The sequence below is a fragment of the Ovis canadensis genome, chromosome 18 (genome assembly GCF_042477335.2).
Source record: "Ovis canadensis isolate MfBH-ARS-UI-01 breed Bighorn chromosome 18, ARS-UI_OviCan_v2, whole genome shotgun sequence".
Classification (NCBI taxonomy): Eukaryota; Metazoa; Chordata; class Mammalia; order Artiodactyla; family Bovidae; genus Ovis; species Ovis canadensis.
Window position 1 is genome coordinate 9,108,181 of NC_091262.1, and position 27,017 is coordinate 9,135,197.

Genomic DNA, 27,017 nt, shown 5'->3' on the forward strand with positions numbered 1-27,017 from the left:
TCTTGGGGTTCTTCTGGAGTCTCCCCAGGGGAGTCAGTCCTCGTCTCGAATGCGGGCATGCACTTGCGCTTTCCTCCAGAGCGGTAGCAGCAGTGTCACGCAGTCCGCCGCGTGGATCAAAGGATCTATGGTTTTCCCTCGAGTCTTTCCCAAGAGGCTTTCCCACGAGGCTTTCCCACAGGGCTGCCCCACGTGCACACGTGCTGGGAGTCGATCCTCGGCTTGAACGTCAAGGCAGTGCAGGGAAAACAGGTTCCTCTGGATTGGACTGACACATCTGGGGGACTCTTGGAATGTTGGCACGACCCTGGAGTTCCTCTCGCCTTTCCTGTGGAGTGCGCCTCCTCTTGAGATGCGACGGGAACGCCGGGAATTCTTTCCCTACGAAACAGGGAAAGGATCCCTCATCTCGATCTAGGAGGAGGAAACGGGGCTCCCCTGGATGTGTGCGGGACCTTCGTGCTTCCTCTCGAGTGGAGACGGGTATGTCGGGGAACTTCGTGAGTTGGAGCAACGGTGTGAAGGACCCTTTGGAAGTTCCAGTGGTTAGATGTGATTAGCCTCGAGAAGCCTCAGCGGAAAAGGGCCTCATCTCGCCTGGTGGGCAAAACCTCCTGGATTTTCTCGAGTTGCGACAGGTGCTCTCGACTTAAGATGGGGACCTCAGGGACCCGCTCTGGTGGCCTCAGGAAAGGCCAGTCCCCATGCGAGTTCCTCGGGGGCCTCTCGGGATTCCTCTCCCGTCGATACCGGGGCCTAAGACCTTGTGTGGAGTCGGGGCCGGAACCTGAGGATTCCTCTCCAGTGCTGACATGGATCTTGGGGTACTTCTTGAGTCTCCCCAGGGGAGTCAGTGCTCGTTTCGAATGCGGTCATGCACTTTCGCTTTCCTCCAGAGCGGTAGCAGCAGTGTCACGCAGTCCGCCGCGTGGATCAAAGGATCTATGGTTTTCCCTCGAGTCTTTCCCACGAGGCTTTCCCACCAGGCTTTCCCACAGGGCTGTCCCACGTGCACACGTGGTGGGAGTCGATCCTCGGCTTGAACGTCAAGGCAGTGCAGGGAAAACAGGTTTCATGGAATGGACTGACACATCTGGGGGACTCTTGGAATGGTGGCACGACCCTGGAGTTCCTCTCGCCTTTCCGGTGGAGAGCGCCTCCTCTTGAGATGCGACGGGAACGTCGGGAATTCTTTCCCTACGAAACAGGGAAAGGATCCCTCATCTCGAGCTAGGAGGCGGAAACGGGGCTCCCCTGGATGTGTGCGGGACCCTCGTGCTTCCTCTCGAGTGGAGACGGGTATGTCGGGGAACTTCTTGAGTTGCAGCAAGGGTGTGAAGGACCCTTTGGAAGTTCCAGTGGTTAGATGTGATTAGCCTCGAGAAGCCTCAGCGGAAATGGGCCTCATCTCGCCTGGAGGGCAAAACCTCCTGGATTTTCTCGAGTTGCGGCAGGTGCTCTCGACTTACGACGGGGACCTCAGGGACCCGCTCTGGTGGCCTCAGGAAAGGCCAGTCCCCATGCGAGTTCCTCGGGGGCCTCTCGGGACTCCTCTCCCGTCGATGCCGGGGCCTATGCCCTTGTGGGGAGTCGGGGCCGGATCCTGAGGATTCCTCTCCAGTGCTGACATGGACCTTGGGGTACTTCTGGAGTCTCCCCAGGGGAGTCAGTGCTCGTCTCGAATGCGGGCATGCACTTGCGATTTCCTCCAGAGCGGTAGCAGCAGTGTCACGCAGTCCGCCCTGTGGATCAAAGGATCTATGGGTTTCCCTCGAGTCTTTCCCAAGAGGCTTTCCCACGAGGCTTTCCCACAGGGCTGTCCCAGGTGCACACGTGTTGGGAGTCGATTCTCGGCTTGATCGTCAAGGAAGTGCAGGGAAAACTGGTTCCTCTGGAATGGACTGACACATCTGGGGGACTCTTGGAATGGTGGCACGACCCTGGAGTTCCTCTCGCCTTTCCTGTGGAGAGCGCCTCCTCTTGAGATGCGACGGGAACGCCGGGAATTCTTTCCCTTCGAAACAGGGAAAGGTTCCCTCTCCTCGAGCTAGGAGGCGGAAACGGGGCTCCCCTGGATGTGTGCGGGACACTCCTGCTTCCTCTCGAGTGGTGACGGGTATGTCGGGGAACTTCTTGAGTTGCAGCAAGGGTGTGAAGGACCCTTTGGAAGTTCCAGTGGTTAGATGTGATTAGCCTCGAGAAGCCTCAGCGGAAATGGGCCTCATCTCGCCTGGAGGGCAAAACCTCCTGGATTTTCTCGAGTTGCGGCAGGTGCTCTCGACTTACGACGGGGACCTCAGGGACCCGCTCTGGTGGCCTCAGGAAAGGCCAGTCCCCATGCGAGTTCCTCGGGGGCCTCTCGGGATTCCTCATCCGTCAATGCCGGGGCCTAAGCCCTTGTGGGGAGTCGGGGACGGAACCTGAGGATTCCTCTCCATTGCTGACATGGATCTTGGGGTACTTCTGGAGTCTCCCTAGGGGAGTCAGTGCTCGTCTCGAATGCGGGCATGCACTTGCGCTTTCCTCCAGAGCGGTAGCAGCAGTGTCACGCAGTCCGCCGCGTGGATCAAAGGTTCTATGGTTTTCCCTCGAGTCTTTCCCACGAGGCTTTCCCACAGGGCTGTCCCACGTGCACACGTGGTGGGAGTCGATCCTCGGCTTGAACGTCAAGGCAGTGCAGGGAAAACAGGTTCCTCTGGAATGGACTGACACATCTGGGGGACGCTTGGAATGGTGCCACGACCCTGGAGTTCCTCTCGCCTTTCCTGTGGAGAGCGCCTCCTCTTGAGATGCGACGGGAATGCCGGGAATTCTTTCCCTACGAAACAGGGAAAGGATCCCTCATCTCGAGCTAGGAGGCGGAAACGGGGCTCCCCTGGATGTGTGCGGGACCCTCGTGCTTCCTCTTGAGTGGAGACGGGTATGTCGGGGAACTTCTTGAGTTACAGCAAGGGTGTGAAGGACCCTTTGGCAGTTCCAGTGGTTAGATGTGATTAGCCTCGAGATGCCTCAGCGGAAATGGGCCTCATCTCGCCTGGAGTGCAAAACCTCCTGGATTTTCTCGATTTGCCGCAGGTGCTCTCGACTTACGACGGGGACCTCAGGGACCCGCTCTGGTGGCCTCAAGAAAGGCCATTCCCATGCGAGTTCCTCGGGGGCCTCTCGGGATTCCTCTCCCGTCGATGCCGGAGCTTAAGACCTTGTGTGGAGTCGGGGCCGGAACCTGAGGATTCCTCTCCAGAGCTGACATGGATCTTGGGGTACTTCTGGAGTCTCCCCAGGGGAGTCAGTGCTCGTCTCGAATGTGGGCATGCACTTGCGCTTTCCTCCAGAGCGGTAGCAGCACTGTCACGCAGTCCGCCGCCTGGATCAAAGGTTCTATGGTTTTCCCTCGAGTCTTTCCCACGAGGCTTTCCCACGAGGCTTTCCCACAGGGCTGTCCCACGTGCACACGTGGTGGGAGTCGATCCTCGGCTTGAACGTCAAGGCAGTGCAGGGAAAACAGGTTCCTCTGGAATGGAATGACACATCTGGGGGACTCTTGGAATGGTGGCACCACCCTGGAGTTCCTCTTGCCTTTCCTGTGGAGAGCACCTCCTCTTGAGATGCGACGGGAACGCCGGGAAGTCTTTCCCTACGAAACAGGGAAAGGATCCCTCATCTCGAGCTAGGAGGCGGAAACGGGGCTCCCCTGGATGTGTGCGGGACCCTCGTGCTTCCTCTCGAGTGGAGACGGGTATGTCGCGGAACTTCTTGAGTTGCAGCAAGGGTGTGAAGGACCCTTTTGAAGGTCCAGTGGTTAGATGTGATTAACCTCGAGAAGCCTCAGCGGAAATGGGCCTCATCTCGCCTGGAGGGCAAAACCTCCTGGATTTTCTCGAGTTGCGGCAGGTGCTCTCGACTTACGACTTGGACCTCAGGGACCTGCTCTGGTGGCCTCAGAAAAGGCCGGTCCCCAAGGGAGTTCCTCGGGGGCCTCTCGGGATTCCTCTCCTGTCAATGCCGTGGCCTAAGACCTTGCGTGGAGTCGGGGCCGGAACCTGAGGATTCCTCTCCAGTGCTGACATGGATCATGGGGTACTTCTGGAGTCTCCCCGGGGGAGTCAGTCCTCGTCTCGAATGCGGGCATGCACTTGCGCTTTCCTCCAGAGCGGTAGCAGCAGTGTCACGCAGTCCGCCGCGTGGATCAAAGGATCTACGTTTTTCCCTCGAGTCTTTCCCACGAGGCTTTCCCACGAAGCTTTCCCACAAGGCTGTCTCACGTGCACACGTGGTGGGAGTCTATCCTCGGCTTGAACGTCAAGGCAGTGCAGGGAAAACAGGTTCCTATGGAATGGACTGACACATCTGAGGGACTCTTGGAATGGTGGCACGATCTTGGAGTTCCTCTCTCCTTTCCTGTGGAGATCGCCTCCTCTTGAGATGATACGGGAACGCCGGGAATTCTTTCCCTACGAAACAGGGAAAGGATCCCTCATCTCGAGCTAGGAGGCGGAAACTTGTCTCCCCTGGATGAGTGCGGGACCCTCGTGCTTCCTCTCGAGTGGAGACGGGTATGTCGGGGAACTTCTTGAGTTGCAGCAAGGGTGTGAAGGACCCTTTGGAAGTTCCAGTCGTTAGATGTGATTAGCCTCGAAAAGACTCAGCGGAAATGGGCCTCATCTCGCCTGGAGGGCAAAACCTCCTGGATTTTCTCGAGTTGTGGCAGGTGCTCTCGACTTACGACGGGGACCCCAGGGACCCGCTCTGGTGGCGTCAGGAAAGGCCAGTCCCCATGCGAGTTCCTCGGGGGCCTCTCGGGATTCCTCTCCCGTCGATGCCGGGGCCTAAGACCTTGTGTGGAGTCGGGGACGGAACCTGAGGATTCCTCTCCAGTGTTGACATGGATCTTGGGGTACCTCTGGGGTCTCCCAAGGGGAGTCAGTCCTCGTCTCGAATGCGGGCATGCCCTTGCGCTTTCCTCGAGAGCGGTAGCAGCAGTGTCACGCATTCCGCCGCCTGAATCAAAGGATCTATGGTTTTCCCTCGAGTCTTTCCCACGAGGCTTTCCCACGAGGCTGTCCCACGTGCACACGTGGTGGGAGTCGATCCTTGGCTTGAACGTCAAGGCAGTGCAGGGAAAACAGGTTCCTCTGGAATGGACTGACACATCTGGGGGACTCTTGGAATGGTGGCACGACCCTGGAGTTCCTCTCGCCTTTCCTGTGGAGAGCACTTCCTCTTGAGATGCGACGGGAACGCCGGGAATTCTTTCCCTACGAAACAGGGAAAGGATCCCTCATCTCGAGCTAGGAGGCGGAAACGTGGCTCCCCTGGATGAGTGCGGGACCCTCGTGCTTCCTCTCGAGTGGAGACGGGTATGTCGGGGAACTTCTTGAGTTGCAGCAAGGGTGTGAAGGACCCTTTGGAAGTTCCAGTGGTTAGATGTGATTAGCCTCGAGAAGGCTCAGCGGAAATGGGCCTCATCTCGCCTGGAGGGCAAAACCTCCTGGAATTTCTCGAGTTGGGGCAGGTGCCTCGACTTACGACGGGAACCTCAGGGACCCGCTCTGGTGGCCTCAGGAAAGGCCAGTCCCCATGCGAGTTCCTCGGGGGCTTCTCGGGATTCCTCTCCCGTCGATGCCGGGGCCTAAGACCTTCTGTGGATTCGTGGCCGAACCTGAGGTTTCCTCTCCAGTGCTGACATGGATCTTGGGGTACTTCTGGAGTCTCCCCAGGGGAGTCAGTCCTCGTCTCGAATGCGGCCATGCCCTTGCACTTTCCTCCAGAGCGGTAGCAACAGTGTCACGCATTTCGCCGCCTGGATCAAAGGATCTATGGTTTTCCCTCGAGTCTTTCCCACGAGGCTTTCCCACAGGGCTATCCCACGTGCACACGTGGTGGGAGTCGATCCTCGGCTTGAACGTCAAGGCAGTGCAGGGAAAACAGGTTCCTCTGGAATGGACTGACACATCTGGGGGACTCTTGGAACGGTGGCACGACCCTGGAGTTCCTCTCGCCTTTCCTGTGGAGAGCGCCTCCTCTTGAGATGCGACGGGAACGCCGGGAACTCTTTCCCTGCGAAACAGGAAAGGATCCCTCATCTCGAGCTAGGAGGCGGAAACGGAGCTCCCCTGGATGTGTGCGGGACTCTCGTGCTTCCTCTCGAGTGGAGACGGGTATGTCGGGGAACTTCTTGAGTTGCAGAAAGGGTGTGAAGGACCCTTTGGAAGTTCCAGTGGTTAGATGTGATTAGCCTCGAGAAGCCTCAGCGGAAATGGGCCTCATGTCGCTTGGAGGGCAAAACCTCCTGGATTTTCTCGAGTGCGGCAGGTGCTCTCGACTTACGAAGGGGACCTCAGGTACCCGCTCTGGTGGACTCAGGAAAGGCCAGTCCCCATGCGAGTTCCTCGGGGGCCTCTCGGGATTCCTCTCCCGTCGATGCCGGGGCCTAAGACCTTGTGTGGAGTAGGGGCCGGGACCTGAGGATTCCTCTCCTGTGCTGACATGGATCTTGGGGTACTTCTGGAGTCTCCCCAGGGGAGTCAGTCCTCGTCTCGAATGCGGGCATGCACTTGCTCTTTCCTCCAGAGCGGTAGCAGCAGTGTCACGCAGTCCGCCGCGTGGAGCAAAGGATCTATGGTTTTCCCTCGAGTCTTCCCACGAGGCTTTCCCACAAGGGTTTCCCACAGGGCTGTCCCACGTGCACACGTGGTGGGAGTCGATCCTAGGCTTCAACGTCAAGGCAGTGCAGGGAAAACAGGTTCCTCTGGAATGGACTGACATATCTGGGGGTCTCTTGGAATGGTGGTACGACCCTGGAGTTCCTCTCGCCTATCCTGTGGAGAGCACCGTCTCTTGAGTTGCGACGGGAACGCCGGGAATTCTTCCCTACGAAACAGGGAAAGGTTCCCTCATCTCGAGCTAGTAGGCGGAAACGGGGCTCCCCTGGATGTGTGCGCGAGACTCGTGCTTCCTCTCGAGTGGAGACGGGTATGTCGGGGAACTTCTTGACTTGCAGCAAGGGTGTGAAGGACCCTTTGGAAGTTCCAGTTGTTAGATGTGATTAGCCTCGAGAAGCCTCAGCGGAAATGGGCCAAATCTCGCCTGGAGGGCAAAACCTCCTGGATTTTCTCGAGTTGCGGCAGGTGCTCTCGACTTACGACGGGGACCTCAGGGACCCGCTCTGGTGGCCTCAGGAAAGCCCAGTCCCCATGCGAGTTCCTCTGGGGCCTCTCGGGATTCCTCTCCCGTCGATGCCGGGGGCCTAAGACCTTGTGTGGAGTCGGGGCCGGAACCTGAGGATTCCTCTCCAGAGCTGACATGGATCGTGGGGTACTTCTGAAGGCTCCCCAGGAGAGTCAGTCCTCGTCTCAAATGCGGGCATGCACTTGCGCTTTCCTCCAGAGCGGCAGTAGCAGTGTCACGCAGTCCGCCGCGTGGATCAAAGGATCTATGGTTTTCCCTCGAGTCGTTCCCACGAGGCTTTCCCACGAGGCTTTCCCACAGGGCTGTCCCACGTGCACACGTGGTGGAAGTCGATCCTCGGCTTGAACGTCAAGGCAGTGCAGGGAAAACAGGTTCCTCTGGAATGGACTGACACATCTGGGGGACTCTTGGAATGGTGGCACGACCCTGGAGTTCCTCTCGCCTTTCCTGTGGAGAGCTCCTCCTCTTGAGATGCGACGGGAACGCCGGGAATTCTTTCCTAACGAAACAGGGAAACGATCCCTCATCTCGAGCTAGGAGGCGGAAACGGGGCTCCCCTGGATGTGTGCGGGACCCTCGTGCTTCCTCTCGAGTGGAGACGGGTATGTCGGGGAACTTCTTGAGTTGCAGCAAGGGTGTGAAGGACCCTTTGGAAGTTCCAGTGGTTAGATGTGATTAGCCTCGAGAACCCTCAGCGGAAATGGGCCTCATCTCGCCAGGAGGGCAAAACCTCCTGGATTTTCTCGAGTTGCGGCAGGTGCTCTCGACTTACGACGGGGACCTCAGGGACCCGCTCTGGTGGCCTCAGGAAAGCCCAGTCCTCATGCGAGTTCCTCGGGGGCCTCTCGGGCTTCCTCTCCCGTCGATGCCGGGGCCTAAGACCTTGTGTGGAGTCGGGGCCGGAACCTGAGGATTCCTCTCCAGAGCTGACATGGATCTTGGGGTACTTCTGGAGTCTCCCCAGGGGAGTCAGTCCTCGTCTCGAATGCAGACATGCACTTGCGCTTTCCTCCAGAGCGGTAGCAGCAGTGTCATGCAGTCCGCCGAGTGGAGCAAAGGATCTATGGTTTTCCCTCGAGTCTTTCCCACGAGGCTTTCCCACGAGGCTTTCCCACTGGGCTGTCCCACGTGCACACGTGGTGGGAGTCGATCCTCGGCTTGAACGTCAAGGCAGTGCAGGGAAAACAGGTTCCTCTGGAATGGACTGACCCATCTGGGGGACTCTTGGAATGGTGGCACGACCCTGGAGTTCCTCTCGCCTTTCCTGGGCAGAGCACCTCCTCTTGAGATGCGACGGGAACACCGGGAATTATTTCCCTACGAAACAGGGAAAGGATCCCTCATCTCGAGCTAGGAGGCGGAAACGGGGCTCCCCTGGATGTGTGCGTGACCCTTGTGCTTTCTATCGAGTGGAGACGGGTATGTGGGGAACTTCTTGAGTTGCAGCAAGGGTGTGAAGGACCCTTTGGAAGTTCCAGTGGTTAGATGTGATTAGCCTCGAGAAGCCTCAGCGGAAATGGGCCTCATCTCGCCTGGAGGGCAAAACCTCCTGGATTTTCTCGAGTTGCGGCAGGTGCTCTCGACTTACGATGGGGACCTCAGGGACCCGCTCTGGTGGCCTCAGGAAAGGCCAGTCCCCATGCGAGTTCCTCGTTGGCCTCTCGGGATTCCTCTCCCGTCGATGCCGGGGCCTAAGACCTTGTGTGGAGTCGGGGCCGGAACCTGAGGATTCCTCTCCAGAGCTGACATGAATCTTGGGGTACTTCTGGAGTCTCCCCAGGGGAGTCAGTCCTCGCCTCGAATGCGGACATGCACTTGCGCTTTCCTCCAGACCGGTAGCAGCAGTGTCACGCAGTCCGCCGCGTGGAGCAAAGGATCTATGGTTTTCCCTCGAGTCTTTCCCACGAGGCTTTCCCACGAGGCTTTCCCACAGGGCTGTCCCACGTGCACACGTGGTGGGAGTCGATCCTCGGCTTGAACGTCAAGGCAGTGCAGGGAAAACAGGTTCCTCTGGAATGGACTGACACATCTGGGGGACACTTGGAATGGTGGCAAGACCCTGGAGTTCCTCTCGCCTTTCCTGGGGAGAGCGCCTCCTCTTGAGATGCGACGGGAACGCCGGGAATTCTTTCCCTACGAAACAGGGAAAGGATCCCTCATCTCGAGCTAGGAGGCGGAATCGGGGCTCCTCTGTATGTGTGCGGGACCCTTGTGCTTCCTATCGAGTGGAGACGGGTATGTCGGGGAACTTCTTGAGTTGCAGCAAGGGTGTGAAGGACCCTTTGGAAGTTCCAGTGGTTAGATGTGATTAGCCTCGAGAAGCCTCAGCGGAAATGGGCCTCATCTCGCCAGGAGGGCAAAACCTCCTGGATTTTCTCGAGTTGCGGCAGGTGCTCTCGACTTACGACGGGGACCTCAGGGACCCGCTCTGGTGGCCTCAGGAAAGCCCAGTCCTCATGCGAGTTCCTCGGGGGCCTCTCGGGCTTCCTCTCCCGTCGATGCCGGGGCCTAAGACCTTGTGTGGAGTCGGGGCCGGAACCTGAGGATTCCTCTCCAGAGCTGACATGGATCTTGGGGTACTTCTGGAGTCTCCCCAGGGGAGTCAGTCCTCGTCTCGAATGCGGACATGCACTTGCGCTTTCCTCCAGACCGGTAGCAGCAGTGTCACGCAGTCCGCCGCGTGGAGCAAAGGATCTATGGTTTTCCCTCGAGTCTTTCCCACGAGGCTTTCCCACGAGGCTTTCCCACAGGGCTGTCCCACGTGCACACGTGGTGGGAGTCGATCCTCGGCTTGAACGTCAAGGCAGTGCAGAGAAAACAGGTTCCTCTGGAATGGACTGACACATCTGGGGGACACTTGGAATGGTGGCAAGACCCTGGAGTTCCTCTCGCCTTTCCTGGGGAGAGCGCCTCCTCTTGAGATGCGACTGGAACGCCGGGAATTCTTTCCCTACGAAACAGGGAAAGGATCCCTCATCTCGAGCTAGGAGGCGGAATCGGGGCTCCTCTGTATGTGTGCGGGACCCTTGTGCTTCCTATCGAGTGGAGACGGGTATGTCGGGGAACTTCTTGAGTTGCAGCAAGGGTGTGAAGGACCCTTTGGAAGTTCCAGTGGTTAGATGTGATTAGCCTCGAGAAGCCTCAGCGGAAATGGGCCTCATCTCGCCAGGAGGGCAAAACCTCCTGGATTTTCTCGAGTTGCGGCAGGTGCTCTCGACTTACGACGGGGACCTCAGGGACCCGCTCTGGTGGCCTCAGGAAAGCCCAGTCCTCATGCGAGTTCCTCGGGGGCCTCTCGGGCTTCCTCTCCCGTCGATGCCGGGGCCTAAGACCTTGTGTGGAGTCGGGGCCGGAACCTGAGGATTCCTCTCCAGAGCTGACATGGATCTTGGGGTACTTCTGGAGTCTCCCCAGGGGAGTCAGTCCTCGTCTCGAATGCGGACATGCACTTGCGCTTTCCTCCAGACCGGTAGCAGCAGTGTCACGCAGTCCGCCGCGTGGAGCAAAGGATCTATGTTTTTCCCTCGAGTCTTTCCCACGAGGCTTTCCCACGAGGCTTTCCCACAGGGCTGTCCCACGTGCACACGTGGTGGGAGTCGATCCTCGGCTTGAACGTCAAGGCAGTGCAGACAAAACAGGTTCCTCTGGAATGGACTGACACATCTGGGGGACACTTGGAATGGTGGCAAGACCCTGGAGTTCCTCTCGCCTTTCCTGGGGAGAGCGCCTCCTCTTGAGATGCGACTGGAACGCCGGGAATTCTTTCCCTACGAAACAGGGAAAGGATCCCTCATCTCGAGCTAGGAGGCGGAATCGGGTCTCCTCTGTATGTGTGCGGGACCCTTGTGCTTCCTATCGAGTGGAGACGGGTATGTCGGGGAACTTCTTGAGTTGCAGCAATGGTGTGAAGGACCCTTTGGAAGTTCCAGTGGTTAGATGTGATTAGCCTCGAGAAGCCTCAGCGGAAATGGGCCTCATCTCGCCAGGAGGGCAAAACCTCCTGGATTTTCTCGAGTTGCGGCAGGTGCTCTCGACTTACGACGGGGACCTCAGGGACCCGCTCTGGTGGCCTCAGGAAAGCCCAGTCCTCATGCGAGTTCCTCGGGGGCCTCTCGGGCTTCCTCTCCCGTCGATGCCGGGGCCTAAGACCTTGTGTGGAGTCGGGGCCGGAACCTGAGGATTCCTCTCCAGAGCTGACATGGATCTTGGGGTACTTCTGGAGTCTCCCCAGGGGAGTCAGTCCTCGTCTCGAATGCAGACATGCACTTGCGCTTTCCTCCAGAGCGGTAGCAGCAGTGTCATGCAGTCCGCCGCGTGGAGCAAAGGATCTATGGTTTTCCCTCGAGTCTTTCCCACGAGGCTTTCCCACGAGGCTTTCCCACAGGGCTGTCCCACGTGCACACGTGGTTGGAGTCGATCCTCGGCTTGAACGTCAAGGCAGTGCAGGGAAAACAGGTTCCTCTGGAATGGACTGACCCATCTGGGGGACTCTTGGAATGGTGGCACGACCCTGGAGTTCCTCTCGCCTTTCCTGGGGAGAGCGCCTCCTCTTGAGATGCGACGGGAACACCGGGAATTCTTTCCCTACGAAACAGGGAAAGGATCCCTCATCTCGAGCTAGGAGGCGGAAACGGGGCTCCCCTGGATGTGTGCGTGACCCTTGTGCTTTCTATCGAGTGGAGACGGGTATGTCGGGGAACTTCTTGAGTTGCAGCAAGGGTGTGAAGGACCCTTTGGAAGTTCCAGTGGTTAGATGTGATTAGCCTCGAGAAGCCTCAGCGGAAATGGGCCTCATCTCGCCTGGAGGGCAAAACCTCCGGGATTTTCTCGAGTTGCGGCAGGTGCTCTCGACATACGATGGGGACCTCAGGGACCCGCTCTGGTGGCCTCAGGAAAGGCCAGTCCCCATGCGAGTTCCTCGGTGGCCTCTCGGGATTCCTCTCCCGTCGATGCCGGGGCCTAAGACCTTGTGTGGAGTCGGGGCCGGAACCTGAGTATTCCTCTCCAGAGCTGACATGAATCTTGGGGTACTTCTGGAGTCTCCCCAGGGGAGTCAGTCCTCGTCTCGAATGCGGACATGCACTTGCGCTTTCCTCCAGACCGGTAGCAGCAGTGTCACGCAGTCCGCCGCGTGGAGCAAAGGATCTATGGTTTTCCCTCGAGTCTTTCCCACGAGGCTTTCCCACGAGGCTTTCCCACAGGGCTGTCCCACGTGCACACGTGGTGGGAGTCGATCCTCGGCTTGAACGTCAAGGCAGTGCAGGGAAAGCAGGTTCCTCTGGAATGGACTGACATATCTGGGGGTCTCTTGGAATGGTGGCACGACCCTGGAGTTCCTCTCGCCTTTCCTGTGGAGAGCGCCTTCTCTTGAGATGCGACGGGAACGCCGGAACACTTTCCCTACGAAACAGGAAAGGATCCCTCATCTCGAGCTAGGAGGCGGAAACGGGGCTCCCCTGGATGTGTGCGGGACCCTCGTGCTTCCTCTCGAGTGGAGACGGTTATGTCGGGGAACTTCTTGATTTGCAGCAAGGGTGTGAAGGACCCTTTGGAAGTTCCAGTGGTTAGATGTGATTAGCCTCGAGAAGTCTCAGCGGAAATGGGCCTCATGTCGCCTGGAGGGCAAAACCTCCTGGATTTTCTCGAGTTGCGGCAGGTGCTCTCGACTTACGACGGGGACCTCAGGGACCCGCTCTGGTGGCCTCAGGAAAGGCCAGTCCCCATGCGAGTTCCTCGGGGGCCTCTCGGGATTCCTCTCCCGTCGATGCCGGTGCCTAAGACGTTGTGTGGAGTAGGGGCCGGGACCTGAGGATTCCTCTCCTGTGCTGACATGGATCTTGGGGTACTTCTGGAGTCTCCCCAGGGGAGTCAGTCCTCGTCTCGAATGCGGGCATGCACTTGCGCTTTCCTCCAGAGCGGTAGCAGCAGTGTCACGCAGTCCTCCGCGTGGAGCAAAGGATCTATGGTTTTCCCTCGAGTCTTCCCACGACGCTTTCCCACGAGGCTTTCCCACAGGGCTGTCCCACGTGCACACGTGGTGGGAGTCGATCCTCGGCTTGAACGTCAAGGCAGTGCAGGGAACACAGATTCCTCTGGAATGGACTGACACATCTTGGGGACTCTTGGAATATTGGCACGACCCTGGAGTTCCTCTCGCCTTTCCTGTGGAGATCGCCTCCTCTTGAGATGCGACGGGAATGCCGGGAATTCTTTCCCTATGAAACAGCGAAAGGATCCCTCATCTCGAGCTAGGAGGCGGAAACGGGGCTCCCCTGGATGTGTGCGGGAGCCTCGTGCTTCCTCTCGAGTGGAGACGGGTATGTCGGGGAACTTCGTGAGTTGCAGCAAGGGTGTGAAGGACCCTTTGGAAGTTCCAGTGGTTAGATGTGATTAGCCTCGAGAAGCCTCAGCCGAAATGGGCCTCATCTCGCCTGGAGGGCAAAACCTCCTGGATTTTCTCGAGTTGCGGCAGGTGTTCTCGACTTACGACGGGGACCTCAGGGACCCGCTCTGGTGGCCTCAGGAAAGGCCAGTCCCCATGCGAGTTCCTCGGGGGCCTCTTGGGATTCCTCTCCCGTCGATGCCGGGACCTAAGACCTTGTGTGGAGTCGGGGCCGGAACCTGAGGATTCCTCTCCAGTGCTGACAGGGATCTTGGGGTAATTCTGGAGTCTCCCCAGGGGAGTCAGTCCTTGTCTCGAATGCGGGCATGCACTTGCGCTTTCCTCCAGAGCGGTAGCAGCAGTGCCATGCAGTCCGCCGCGTGGAGCAAAGGATCTATGGTTTTCCCTCGAATATTTCCCATGAGACTTTCCCACGAGGCTTTCCCACAGGGCTGTGCCAATTGCACACGTGGTGGGAGTCGATCCTCGGCTTGAACGTCAAGGCAGTGCAGGGAAAACAGGTTCCTCTGGAATGGACTGACACATCTGGGGGACTCTTGGAATGGTGGCACGACCCTGGAGTTCCTCTCGCCTTTCCTGTGGAGAGCGCCTCCTCTTGAGATGCGACGGGAACGCCGGGAACTCTTTCCCTACGAAACAGGAAAGGATCCCTCATCTCGAGCTAGGAGGCGGAAACGGGGCTCCCCTGGATGTGTGCGGGACCTCGTGCTTCCTCTCGAGTGGAGACGGGTATGTCGGGGAACTTCTTGATTTGCAGCAAGGGTGTGAAGGACCCTTTGGAAGTTCCAGTGGTTAGATGTGATTAGCCTCGAAAAGTCTCAGCGGAAATGGGCCTCATGTCGCCTGGAGGGCAAAACCTCCTGGATTTTCTCGAGTGCGGCAGGTGCTCTCGACTTACGACGGGGACCTCAGGGACCCGCTCTGGTGGCCTCAGGAAAGCCCAGTCCCCATGCGAGTTCCACGGGGGCCTCTCGGGATTGCTCTCCCGTCGATGCCGGTGCCTAAGACGTTGTGTGGAGTAGGGGCCGGGACCTGAGGATTCCTCTCCTGTGCTGACATGGATCTTGGGGTTCCTTGGAGTCTCCCCATGGGAGTCAGTCCTTGTCTCGAATACGGGCATGCACTTGCGCTTTCCTCCAGAGCGGTAGCAGCTGTGTCACGCAGTCCGCCGTGTGAAGCAAAGGATCTATGGTTTTCCCTCGAGTCTTTCCCAGGAGGCTTTCCCACGAGGCTTTCCCACAGGGCTGTCCCACGTGCACACGTGGTGGGAGTCGATCCTCGGCTTGAATGTCAAGGGAGTGCAGGGAAAACAGGTTCCTCTGGAATGGACTGACACATCTGGGGGACTCTTGGAATGGTGGCACGACCCTGGAGTTCCTCTCGCCTTTCCTGTGGAGAGCGCCTCCTCTTGAGATGCGATGGGAACGCCGGGAATTCTTTCCCTTCGAAACAGGGAAAGGATCCCTCATCTCGAGCTAGGAGGCGGAAACGGGGCTCCCCTGCATGTGTGCGGGACCATCGTGCTTGCTCTCGAGTGGAGACGGGTATGTCAGGGAATTTCTTGAGTTGCGGCAAGGGTGTGAAGGACCCTTTGGAAGTTCCAGTGGTTAGATGTGATGAGCCTCGAGAAGCCTCATCGGAAATGGGCCTCATCTCGCCTGGAGGGCAAAACCTCCTGGATTTTCTCGAGTTGCGGCAGGTGCTCTCGACTTACGACGGGGACCTCAGGGACCCGCTCTGGTGGCCTCAGGAAAGGCCAGTCCCCATGCGAGTTCCTCGGGGGCCTCTCGGGATTCCTCTCCCGTCGATGCCGGGGCCTAAGACTTTGTGTGGAGTCGGGTCGGAACCTCGGAATCCTCTCCAGTGCTGACATGGATGTTGGGGTACTTCTGGAGTCCCCCCAGAGGAGTCAGTCCTCGTCTCGAATGCGGGCATGCACTTGCGCTTTCCTCCAGAGCGTAGCATAGTGTCACGCAGTCCGCCGCGTGGAGCAAAGGATCTATGGTTTTCCCTCGAGTCTTTCCCACGAGGCTTTCCGACGAGGCTTTCCCACAGGGCTGTCCCACGTGCACACGTGGTGGGAGTCGATCCTCGGCTTGAATGTCAAGGGAGTGCAGGGAAAACAGGTTCCTCTGGAATGGACTGACACATCTGGGGGACTCTTGGAATGGTGGCACGACCCTGGAATTCCTCTCGCCTTTCCTGTGGAGAGCTCCTCCTCTTGAGATGCGACGGGAACGCAGGGAATTCTTTCCTAAAGAAACAGAGAAAAGATCCCTCATCTCGAGCTAGGAGGCGGAAACGGGGCTCCCCTGGATGTGTGCGGGACCCTCGTGCTTCCTCTCGAGTGGAGACGGGTATGTCGGGGAACTTCTTGAGTTGCAGCAAGGGTGTGAAGGACCCTTTGGAAGTTCCAGTGGTTAGATGTGATTAGCCTCGAGAAGCCTCAGCGGAAATGGGCCTCATCTCGCCAGGAGGGCAAAACCTCCTGGATTTTCTCGAGTTGCGGCAGGTGCTCTCGACTTACGACGGGGACCTCAGGGACCCGCTCTGGTGGCCTCAGGAAAGCCCAGTCCTCATGCGAGTTCCTCGGGGGCCTCTCGGGCTTCCTCTCCCGTCGATGCCGGGGCCTAAGACCTTGTGTGGAGTCGGGGCCGGAACCTGAGGATTCCTCTCCAGAGCTGACATGGATCTTGGGGTACTTCTGGAGTCTCCCCAGGGGAGTCAGTCCTCGTCTCGAATGCGGACATGCACTTGCGCTTTCCTCCAGACCGGTAGCAGCAGTGTCACGCAGTCCGCCGCGTGGAGCAAAGGATCTATGGTTTTCCCACGAGGCTTTCCCACAGGGCTGTCCCACGTGCACACGTGGTGGGAGTCGATCCTCGGCATGAACGTCAAGGCAGTGCAGGGAAAGCAGGTTCCTCTGGAATGGACTGACACATCTGGGGGACTCTTGGAATTGTGGCACGACCCTGGAATTCCTCTAGCCTTTCCGGTGGAGAGTGCCTCCTCTTGAGATGCGACGGGAACGCCAGGAACTCTTTCCATACGAAACAGGAAAGGATCCCTCATCTCGAGCTAGGAGGCGGAAACGGGGCTCCCCTGGATGTGTGCGGGACCCTCGTGCTTCCTCTCCAGTGGAGACAGGTATGTCGGGGAAGTTTTTGAGTTCCAGCAAGGGTGTTAAGGACCCTTTGGAAGTTACAGTGGTTAGATATGATTAGCCTCGAGAAGCCTCAGCGGAAATGGGCCTCATCTCGCCTGGAGGGCAAAACCTCCTGGATTTTCTCGAGTGCGGCAGGTGCTCTCGACTTACGACGGGGCCCTCAGGGACCCGCTCTGGTGGCCTCAGGAAAGGCCAGTCCCAATGCGAGTTCCTCGGGGACCTCTCGGGACTCCTCTCCCGTCGATGCCGGGGCCTAAGACCTTGTGTGGAGTCGGGGCCGGAACCTGAGGATTCCTCTCCAGTGCTGACATGGATCTTGGGGTACTTCTGGAGTCTCCCCAGGGGAGTCAGTCCTCGTCTCGAATGCGGGCATGCACTTGCGCTTTCCTCCAGAGCGGTAGCAGCAGTGCCATGCAGTCCGCCGCGTGGAGCAAAGGATCGATGGTTTTCCCTCGAATATTTCCCATGAGACTTTCCCACGAGGCTTTCCCAAAGGGCTGTGCCAATTGCACACGTGGTGGGAGTCGATCCTCGGCTTGAACTTCAAGGCAGTGCAGGGAAAACAGGTTCCTCTGGAATGGACTGACACATCTGGGGGACTCTTGGAATGGTGGCACGACCCTGGAGTTCCTCTCGCCTTTCCTGTGGAGAGCGCCTCCTCTTGAGATGCGACGGGAAGGCCGGGAATTCTTTCCCTACGAAACAGGGAAAGGATCCCTCATCTCGAGCTAGGAGGCGGAATCGGGGCTCCCCTGGATGTGTGCGGGACCCTCGTGCTTCCTCTCGAGTGGAAACGGGTATTTCGGGGAACTTCTTGAGTTGCAGCAAGGGTGTGAAAGACCCTGTGGAAGTTCCAGTGGTTAGATGTGATTAGCCTCGAGAAGCCTCAGCGGAAATGGGCCTCATCTCGCCTGGAGGGCAAAACCTCCTGGATTTTCTCGAGTTGCGGCAGGTGCTCTCGACTTACGACGGGGACCTCAGGGACCCGCTCTGGTGGCCTCAGGAAAGGCCAGTCCCCATGCGAGTTCCTCGGGGGCCTCTCGGGACTCCTCTCCCGTCGATGCCAGGGCCTAAGACCTTGTGAAGAGTCGGGGCCGGAACCTGAGGATTCCTCTCCTGTGCTGACATGGATCTTGGGATACTTCTGGAGGCTCCCCAGGGGAGTCAGTTCTCGTCTCGAATGCGGGCATGCACTTGCGCTTTCCTCCAGAGCGGCAGCAGAAGTGTCACGCAGTCTGCCGAGTGGAGCAAAGGATCTATGGTTTTCCCTCGAGTCTTTCCCACGAGGCTATCCCACGAGGCTTTCCCACAGGGCTGTCCCACGTGCACACGTGGTGGGAGTCGATCCTCGGCTTGAACGTCAAGGCAGTGCAGGGAAAACAGGTTCCTCTGGAATGGACTGACACATCTGGGGGACTCTTGGAATGGTGGCACGACCCTGGAGTTCCTCTCGCCTTTCCTGTGGAGAGCGCCTCCTCTTGAGATGCGACGGGAACGCCGGGAACTCTTTCCCTACGAAACAGGAAAGGATCCCTCATCTCGAGCTAGGAGGCGGAAACGGGGCTCCCCTGGATGTGTGCGGGACCTCGTGCTTCCTCTCGAGTGGAGACGGGTATGTCGGGGAACTTCTTGATTTGCAGCAAGGGTGTGAAGGACCCTTTGGAAGTTCCAGTGGTTAGATGTGATTAGCCTCGAAAAGTCTCAGCGGAAATGGGCCTCATGTCGCCTGGAGGGCAAAACCTCCTGGATTTTCTCGAGTGCGGCAGGTGCTCTCGACTTACGACGGGGACCTCAGGGACCCGCTCTGGTGGCCTCAGGAAAGCCCAGTCCCCATGCGAGTTCCACGGGGGCCTCTCGGGATTGCTCTCCCGTCGATGCCGGTGCCTAAGACGTTGTGTGGAGTAGGGGCCGGGACCTGAGGATTCCTCTCCTGTGCTGACATGGATCTTGGGGTTCCTTGGAGTCTCCCCATGGGAGTCAGTCCTTGTCTCGAATACGGGCATGCACTTGCGCTTTCCTCCAGAGCGGTAGCAGCTGTGTCACGCAGTCCGCCGTGTGAAGCAAAGGATCTATGGTTTTCCCTCGAGTCTTTCCCAGGAGGCTTTCCCACGAGGCTTTCCCACAGGGCTGTCCCACGTGCACACGTGGTGGGAGTCGATCCTCGGCTTGAATGTCAAGGGAGTGCAGGGAAAACAGGTTCCTCTGGAATGGACTGACACATCTGGGGGACTCTTGGAATGGTGGCACGACCCTGGAGTTCCTCTCGCCTTTCCTGTGGAGAGCGCCTCCTCTTGAGATGCGATGGGAACGCCGGGAATTCTTTCCCTTCGAAACAGGGAAAGGATCCCTCATCTCGAGCTAGGAGGCGGAAACGGGGCTCCCCTGCATGTGTGCGGGACCATCGTGCTTGCTCTCGAGTGGAGACGGGTATGTCAGGGAATTTCTTGAGTTGCGGCAAGGGTGTGAAGGACCCTTTGGAAGTTCCAGTGGTTAGATGTGATGAGCCTCGAGAAGCCTCATCGGAAATGGGCCTCATCTCGCCTGGAGGGCAAAACCTCCTGGATTTTCTCGAGTTGCGGCAGGTGCTCTCGACTTACGACGGGGACCTCAGGGACCCGCTCTGGTGGCCTCAGGAAAGGCCAGTCCCCATGCGAGTTCCTCGGGGGCCTCTCGGGATTCCTCTCCCGTCGATGCCGGGGCCTAAGACTTTGTGTGGAGTCGGGTCGGAACCTCGGAATCCTCTCCAGTGCTGACATGGATGTTGGGGTACTTCTGGAGTCCCCCCAGAGGAGTCAGTCCTCGTCTCGAATGCGGGCATGCACTTGCGCTTTCCTCCAGAGCGTAGCATAGTGTCACGCAGTCCGCCGCGTGGAGCAAAGGATCTATGGTTTTCCCTCGAGTCTTTCCCACGAGGCTTTCCGACGAGGCTTTCCCACAGGGCTGTCCCACGTGCACACGTGGTGGGAGTCGATCCTCGGCTTGAATGTCAAGGGAGTGCAGGGAAAACAGGTTCCTCTGGAATGGACTGACACATCTGGGGGACTCTTGGAATGGTGGCACGACCCTGGAATTCCTCTCGCCTTTCCTGTGGAGAGCTCCTCCTCTTGAGATGCGACGGGAACGCAGGGAATTCTTTCCTAAAGAAACAGAGAAAAGATCCCTCATCTCGAGCTAGGAGGCGGAAACGGGGCTCCCCTGGATGTGTGCGGGACCCTCGTGCTTCCTCTCGAGTGGAGACGGGTATGTCGGGGAACTTCTTGAGTTGCAGCAAGGGTGTGAAGGACCCTTTGGAAGTTCCAGTGGTTAGATGTGATTAGCCTCGAGAAGCCTCAGCGGAAATGGGCCTCATCTCGCCAGGAGGGCAAAACCTCCTGGATTTTCTCGAGTTGCGGCAGGTGCTCTCGACTTACGACGGGGACCTCAGGGACCCGCTCTGGTGGCCTCAGGAAAGCCCAGTCCTCATGCGAGTTCCTCGGGGGCCTCTCGGGCTTCCTCTCCCGTCGATGCCGGGGCCTAAGACCTTGTGTGGAGTCGGGGCCGGAACCTGAGGATTCCTCTCCAGAGCTGACATGGATCTTGGGGTACTTCTGGAGTCTCCCCAGGGGAGTCAGTCCTCGTCTCGAATGCGGACATGCACTTGCGCTTTCCTCCAGACCGGTAGCAGCAGTGTCACGCAGTCCGCCGCGTGGAGCAAAGGATCTATGGTTTTCCCACGAGGCTTTCCCACAGGGCTGTCCCACGTGCACACGTGGTGGGAGTCGATCCTCGGCATGAACGTCAAGGCAGTGCAGGGAAAGCAGGTTCCTCTGGAATGGACTGACACATCTGGGGGACTCTTGGAATTGTGGCACGACCCTGGAATTCCTCTAGCCTTTCCGGTGGAGAGTGCCTCCTCTTGAGATGCGACGGGAACGCCAGGAACTCTTTCCATACGAAACAGGAAAGGATCCCTCATCTCGAGCTAGGAGGCGGAAACGGGGCTCCCCTGGATGTGTGCGGGACCCTCGTGCTTCCTCTCCAGTGGAGACAGGTATGTCGGGGAAGTTTTTGAGTTCCAGCAAGGGTGTTAAGGACCCTTTGGAAGTTACAGTGGTTAGATATGATTAGCCTCGAGAAGCCTCAGCGGAAATGGGCCTCATCTCGCCTGGAGGGCAAAACCTCCTGGATTTTCTCGAGTGCGGCAGGTGCTCTCGACTTACGACGGGGCCCTCAGGGACCCGCTCTGGTGGCCTCAGGAAAGGCCAGTCCCAATGCGAGTTCCTCGGGGACCTCTCGGGACTCCTCTCCCGTCGATGCCGGGGCCTAAGACCTTGTGTGGAGTCGGGGCCGGAACCTGAGGATTCCTCTCCAGTGCTGACATGGATCTTGGGGTACTTCTGGAGTCTCCCCAGGGGAGTCAGTCCTCGTCTCGAATGCGGGCATGCACTTGCGCTTTCCTCCAGAGCGGTAGCAGCAGTGCCATGCAGTCCGCCGCGTGGAGCAAAGGATCGATGGTTTTCCCTCGAATATTTCCCATGAGACTTTCCCACGAGGCTTTCCCAAAGGGCTGTGCCAATTGCACACGTGGTGGGAGTCGATCCTCGGCTTGAACTTCAAGGCAGTGCAGGGAAAACAGGTTCCTCTGGAATGGACTGACACATCTGGGGGACTCTTGGAATGGTGGCACGACCCTGGAGTTCCTCTCGCCTTTCCTGTGGAGAGCGCCTCCTCTTGAGATGCGACGGGAAGGCCGGGAATTCTTTCCCTACGAAACAGGGAAAGGATCCCTCATCTCGAGCTAGGAGGCGGAATCGGGGCTCCCCTGGATGTGTGCGGGACCCTCGTGCTTCCTCTCGAGTGGAAACGGGTATTTCGGGGAACTTCTTGAGTTGCAGCAAGGGTGTGAAAGACCCTGTGGAAGTTCCAGTGGTTAGATGTGATTAGCCTCGAGAAGCCTCAGCGGAAATGGGCCTCATCTCGCCTGGAGGGCAAAACCTCCTGGATTTTCTCGAGTTGCGGCAGGTGCTCTCGACTTACGACGGGGACCTCAGGGACCCGCTCTGGTGGCCTCAGGAAAGGCCAGTCCCCATGCGAGTTCCTCGGGGGCCTCTCGGGACTCCTCTCCCGTCGATGCCAGGGCCTAAGACCTTGTGAAGAGTCGGGGCCGGAACCTGAGGATTCCTCTCCTGTGCTGACATGGATCTTGGGATACTTCTGGAGGCTCCCCAGGGGAGTCAGTTCTCGTCTCGAATGCGGGCATGCACTTGCGCTTTCCTCCAGAGCGGCAGCAGAAGTGTCACGCAGTCTGCCGAGTGGAGCAAAGGATCTATGGTTTTCCCTCGAGTCTTTCCCACGAGGCTATCCCACGAGGCTTTCCCACAGGGCTGTCCCACGTGCACACGTGGTGGGAGTCGATCCTCGGCTTGAACGTCAAGGCAGTGCAGGGAAAACAGGTTCCTCTGGAATGGACTGACACATCTGGGGGACTCTTGGAATGGTGGCACGACCCTGGAGTTCCTCTCGCCTTTCCTGTGGAGAGCGCCTCCTCTTGAGATGCGACGAGAACGCCGGGAACTCTTTCCCTACGAAACAGGAAAGGATCCCTCATCTCGAGCTAGGAGGCGGAAACGGGGCTCCCCTGGATGTGTGCGGGACCCTCGTGCTTCCTCTCGAGTGGAGACGGGTATGTCGGGGAACTTCTTGATTTGCAGCAAGGGTGTGAAGGACCCTTTGGAAGTTCCAGTGGTTAGATGTGATTAGCCTCGAAAAGTCTCAGCGGAAATGGGCCTCATTTCGCCTGGAGGGCAAAACCTCCTGGATTTTCTCGAGTGCGGCAGGTGCTCTCGACTTACGACGGGGACCTCAGGGACCCGCTCTGGTGGCCTCAGGAAAGCCCAGTCCCCATGCGAGTTCCTCGGGGGCCTCTCGGGATTGCTCTCCCGTCGATGCCGGTGCCTAAGACGTTGTGTGGAGTAGGGTCCGGGACCTGAGGATTCCTCTCCTGTGCTGACATGGATCTTGGGATTCCTTGGAGTCTCCCCATGGGAGTCAGTCCTTGTCTCGAATACGGGCATGCACTTGCGCTTTCCTCCAGAGCGGTAGCAGCAGTGTCACGCAGTCCGCCGTGTGAAGCAAAGGATCTGTGGTTTTCCCTCGAGTCTTTCCCAGGAGGCTTTCCCAGGAGGCTTTCCCACAGGGCTGTCCCACGTGCACACGTGGTTGGAATCGATCGTCGGCTTGAACGTCAAGGCAGTGCAGGGAAAAAAGTTTCCTCTGGAAAGGACTGACACATCTGGGGAACTCTTGGAATGGTGGCACGACCCTGGATTCCTCTCGCCTTTCCTGTGGTAATCGCCTCCTCTTGAGATGCGACGGGAACGCCGGGAATTCTTTCCCTACGAAACAGGGAAAGGATCCCTCATCTCGAGCTAGGAAGCGGAAACAGGGCTCCCCTGGATGTGTGCGGGACCATCGTGCTTGCTCTCGAGTGGAGACGGGTATGTCAGGGAATTTCTTGAGTTGCGGCAAGGGTGTGAAGGACCCTTTGGAAGTTCCAGTGGTTAGATGTGATGAGCCTCGAGAAGCCTCAGCGGAAATGGGCCTCATCTCACCTGGAGGGCAAAACCTCCTGGATTTTCTCGAGTTGCGGCAGGTGCTCTCGACTTACGACGGGGACCTCAGGGACCCGCTCTGGTGGCCTCAGGAAAGGCCAGTCCCCATGCGAGTTCCTCGGGGGCCTCTCGGGATTCCTCTCCCGTCGATGCCGGGGCCTAAGACTTTGTGTGGAGTCGGGGTCGGAACCTCGGAATCCTCTCCAGTGCTGACATGGATCTTGGGGTACTTCTGGAGTCCCCCCAGAGGAGTCAGTCCTCGTCTCGAATGCGGGCATGCACTTGCGCTTTCCTCCAGAGCGTAGCATAGTGTCACGCAGTCCGCCGCTTGGAGCAAAGGATCTATGGTTTTCCCTCGAGTCTTTCCCACGAGGCTTTCCCATGAGGCTTTCCCACTGGGCTGTCCCACGTGCACACGTGGTGGGAGTCGATCCTCGGCTTGAATGTCAAGGGAGTGCAGGGAAAACAGGTTCCTCTGGAATGGACTGACACATCTGGGGGACTCTTGGAATGGTGGCATGACCCTGAAATTCCTCTCGCCTTTCCTGTGGAGAGCTCCTCCTCTTGAGATGCGACGGGAACGCCCGGAATTCTTTCCTAAAGAAACAGAGAAAAGATCCCTCATCTCGAGCTAGGAGGCGGAAACGGGGCTCCCCTGGATGTGTGCGGGACCCTCGTGCTTCCTCTCGAGTGGAGACGGGTATGTCGGGGAACTCCTTGAGTTGCACCAAGGGTGTGAAGGACCCTTTGGAAGTTCCAGTGGTTAGATGTGATTAGCCTCGAGAAGCCTCAGCGGAAATGGGCCTCATCTCGCCTCGAGGTCAAAACCTCCTGGATTTTCTCGAGTTACGGCAGGTGCTCTCGACTTACGACGGGGACCTCAGGGACCCGCTCTGGTGGCCTCAGGAAAGGCCAGTCCCCATGCGAGTTCCTCGGGGGCCTCTCGGGATTCCTCTCCCGTCGATGCCGGGGCCTAAGACCTTGTGTGGAGTCGGGGCCGGAACCTGAGGATTCCTCTCCAGAGCTGACATGGATCGTGGGGTACTTCTGGAGTCTCCCCAGGGGAGTCAGTCCTTGTCTCGAATGCGGACATGCACTTGCGCTTTCCTCCAGACCGGTAGCAGCAGTGTCACGCAGTCCGCCGCGTGGAGCAAAGGATCTATGGTTTTCCCACGAGGCTTTCCCACAGGGCTGTCCCACGTGCACACGTGGTGGGAGTCGATCCTCGGCTTGAACGTCAAGGCAGTGCAGGGAAAGCAGGTTCCTCTGGAATGGACTGACACATCTGGGGGACTCTTGGAATTGTGGCACGACCCTGGAATTCCTCTAGCCTTTCCGGTGGAGAGTGCCTCCTCTTGAGATGCGACGGGAACGCCAGGAACTCTTTCCCTACGAAACAGGAAAGGATCCCTCATCTTGAGCTAGGAGGCGGAAACGGGGCTCCCCTGGATGTGTGCGGGACCCTCGTGCTTCCTCTCCAGTGGAGACAGGTATGTCGGGGAAGTTCTTGAGTTCCAGCAAGGGTGTTAAGGACCCTTTGGAAGTTCCAGTGGTTAGATGTGATTAGCCTCGAGAAGCCTCAGCGGAAATGGGCCTCATGTCGCCTTTAGGGCAAAACCTCCTGGATTTTCTCGAGTGCGCAGGTGCTCTCGACTTACGACGGGGCCCTCAGGGACCCGCTCTGGTGGCCTCAGGAAAGGCCAGTCCCCATGCGAGTTCCTCGTTGGCCTCTCGGGATTGCTCTCCCGTCGATGCCGGTGCCTAAGACGTTGTGTGGAGTAGGGGCCGGGACCTGAGGATTCCTCTCCTGTGCTGACATGGATCTTGGGGTACTTCTGGAGTCTCCCCAGGGGAGTCAGTCCTCGTCTCGAATGCGGGCATGCACTTGCGCTTTCCTCCAGAGCGGTAGCAGCAGTGTCACGCAGTCCTCCGCGTGGAGCAAAGGATCTATGGTTTTCCCTCGAGTCTTCCCACGACGCTTTCCCACGAGGCTTTCCCACAGGGCTGTCCCACGTGCACACGTGGTGGGAGTCGATCCTCGGCTTGAACGTCAAGGCAGTGCAGGGAACACAGATTCCTCTGGAATGGACTGACACATCTTGGGGACTCTTGGAATATTGGCACGACCCTGGAGTTCCTCTCGCCTTTCCTGTGGAGATCGCCTCCTCTTGAGATGCGACGGGAATGCCGGGAATTCTTTCCCTATGAAACAGCGAAAGGATCCCTCATCTCGAGCTAGGAGGCGGAAACGGGGCTCCCCTGGATGTGTGCGGGAGCCTCGTGCTTCCTCTCGAGTGGAGACGGGTATGTCGGGGAACTTCTTGAGTTGCAGCAAGGGTGTGAAGGACCCTTTGGAAGTTCCAGTGGTTAGATGTGATTAGCCTCGAGAAGCCTCAGCCGAAATGGGCCTCATCTCGCCTGGAGGGCAAAACCTCCTGGATTTTCTCGAGTTGCGGCAGGTGTTCTCGACTTACGACGGGGACCTCAGGGACCCGCTCTGGTGGCCTCAGGAAAGGCCAGTCCCCATGCGAGTTCCTCGGGGGCCTCTTGGGATTCCTCTCCCGTCGATGCCGGGGCCTAAGACCTTGTGTGGAGTCGGGGCCGGAACCTGAGGATTCCTCTCCAGTGCTGACAGGGATCTTGGGGTAATTCTGGAGTCTCCCCAGGGGAGTCAGTCCTTGTCTCGAATGCGGGCATGCACTTGCGCTTTCCTCCAGAGCGGTAGCAGCAGTGCCATGCAGTCCGCCGCGTGGAGCAAAGGATCTATGGTTTTCCCTCGAATATTTCCCATGAGACTTTCCCACGATGCTTTCCCACAGGGCTGTGCCAATTGCACACGTGGTGGGAGTCGATCCTCGGCTTGAACGTCAAGGCAGTGCAGGGAAAACAGGTTCCTCTGGAATGGACTGACACATCTGGGGGACTCTTGGAATGGTGGCACGACCCTGGAGTTCCTCTCGCCTTTCCTGTGGAGAGCGCCTCCTCTTGAGATGCGACGGGAACGCCGAGAATTCTTTCCCCTCGAAACAGGGAAAGGATCCCTCATCTCGAGCTAGGAAGCGGAAACGGGGCTCCCCTGGATGTATGCGGGACCCTCGTGCTTCCTCTCGAGTGGAGACGGGTATGTCGGGGAATTTCTTGAGTTGCGGCAAGGGTGTGAAGGACCCTTTGGAAGTTCCAGTGGTTAGATGTGATGAGCCTCGAGAAGGCTCAGCGGAAATGGGCCTCATCTCGCCTGGAGGGCAAAACCTCCTGGATTTTCTCGAGTTGCGGCAGGTACTCTCGACTTACGACGGGGACCTCAGGGACCCGCTCTGGTGGCCTCAGGAAAGGCCAGTCCCCATGCGAGTTCCTCGGGGGCCTCTCGGGATTCCTCTCCCGTCAATGCCGGGGCCTAAGACCTTGTGTGGAATCAGGGTTGGAACCTCGGAATCCTCTCCAGTGGTGACATGGACCTTGGGGTACTCCTGGAGTCTCCCAGGGGAGTCAGTCCTCCTCTCGAATGCGGGCATGCACTTGCGCTTTCCTCCAGAGCGTAGCAGCAGTGTCACGCAGTCGGCCGCGTGGAGCAAAGGATCTATGGTTTTCCCTCGAGTCTTTCCCATGAGGCTTTCCCACGAGGCTTTCCCACAGGTCTGTCCCACGTGCACACGTGGTGGGAGTCGATCCT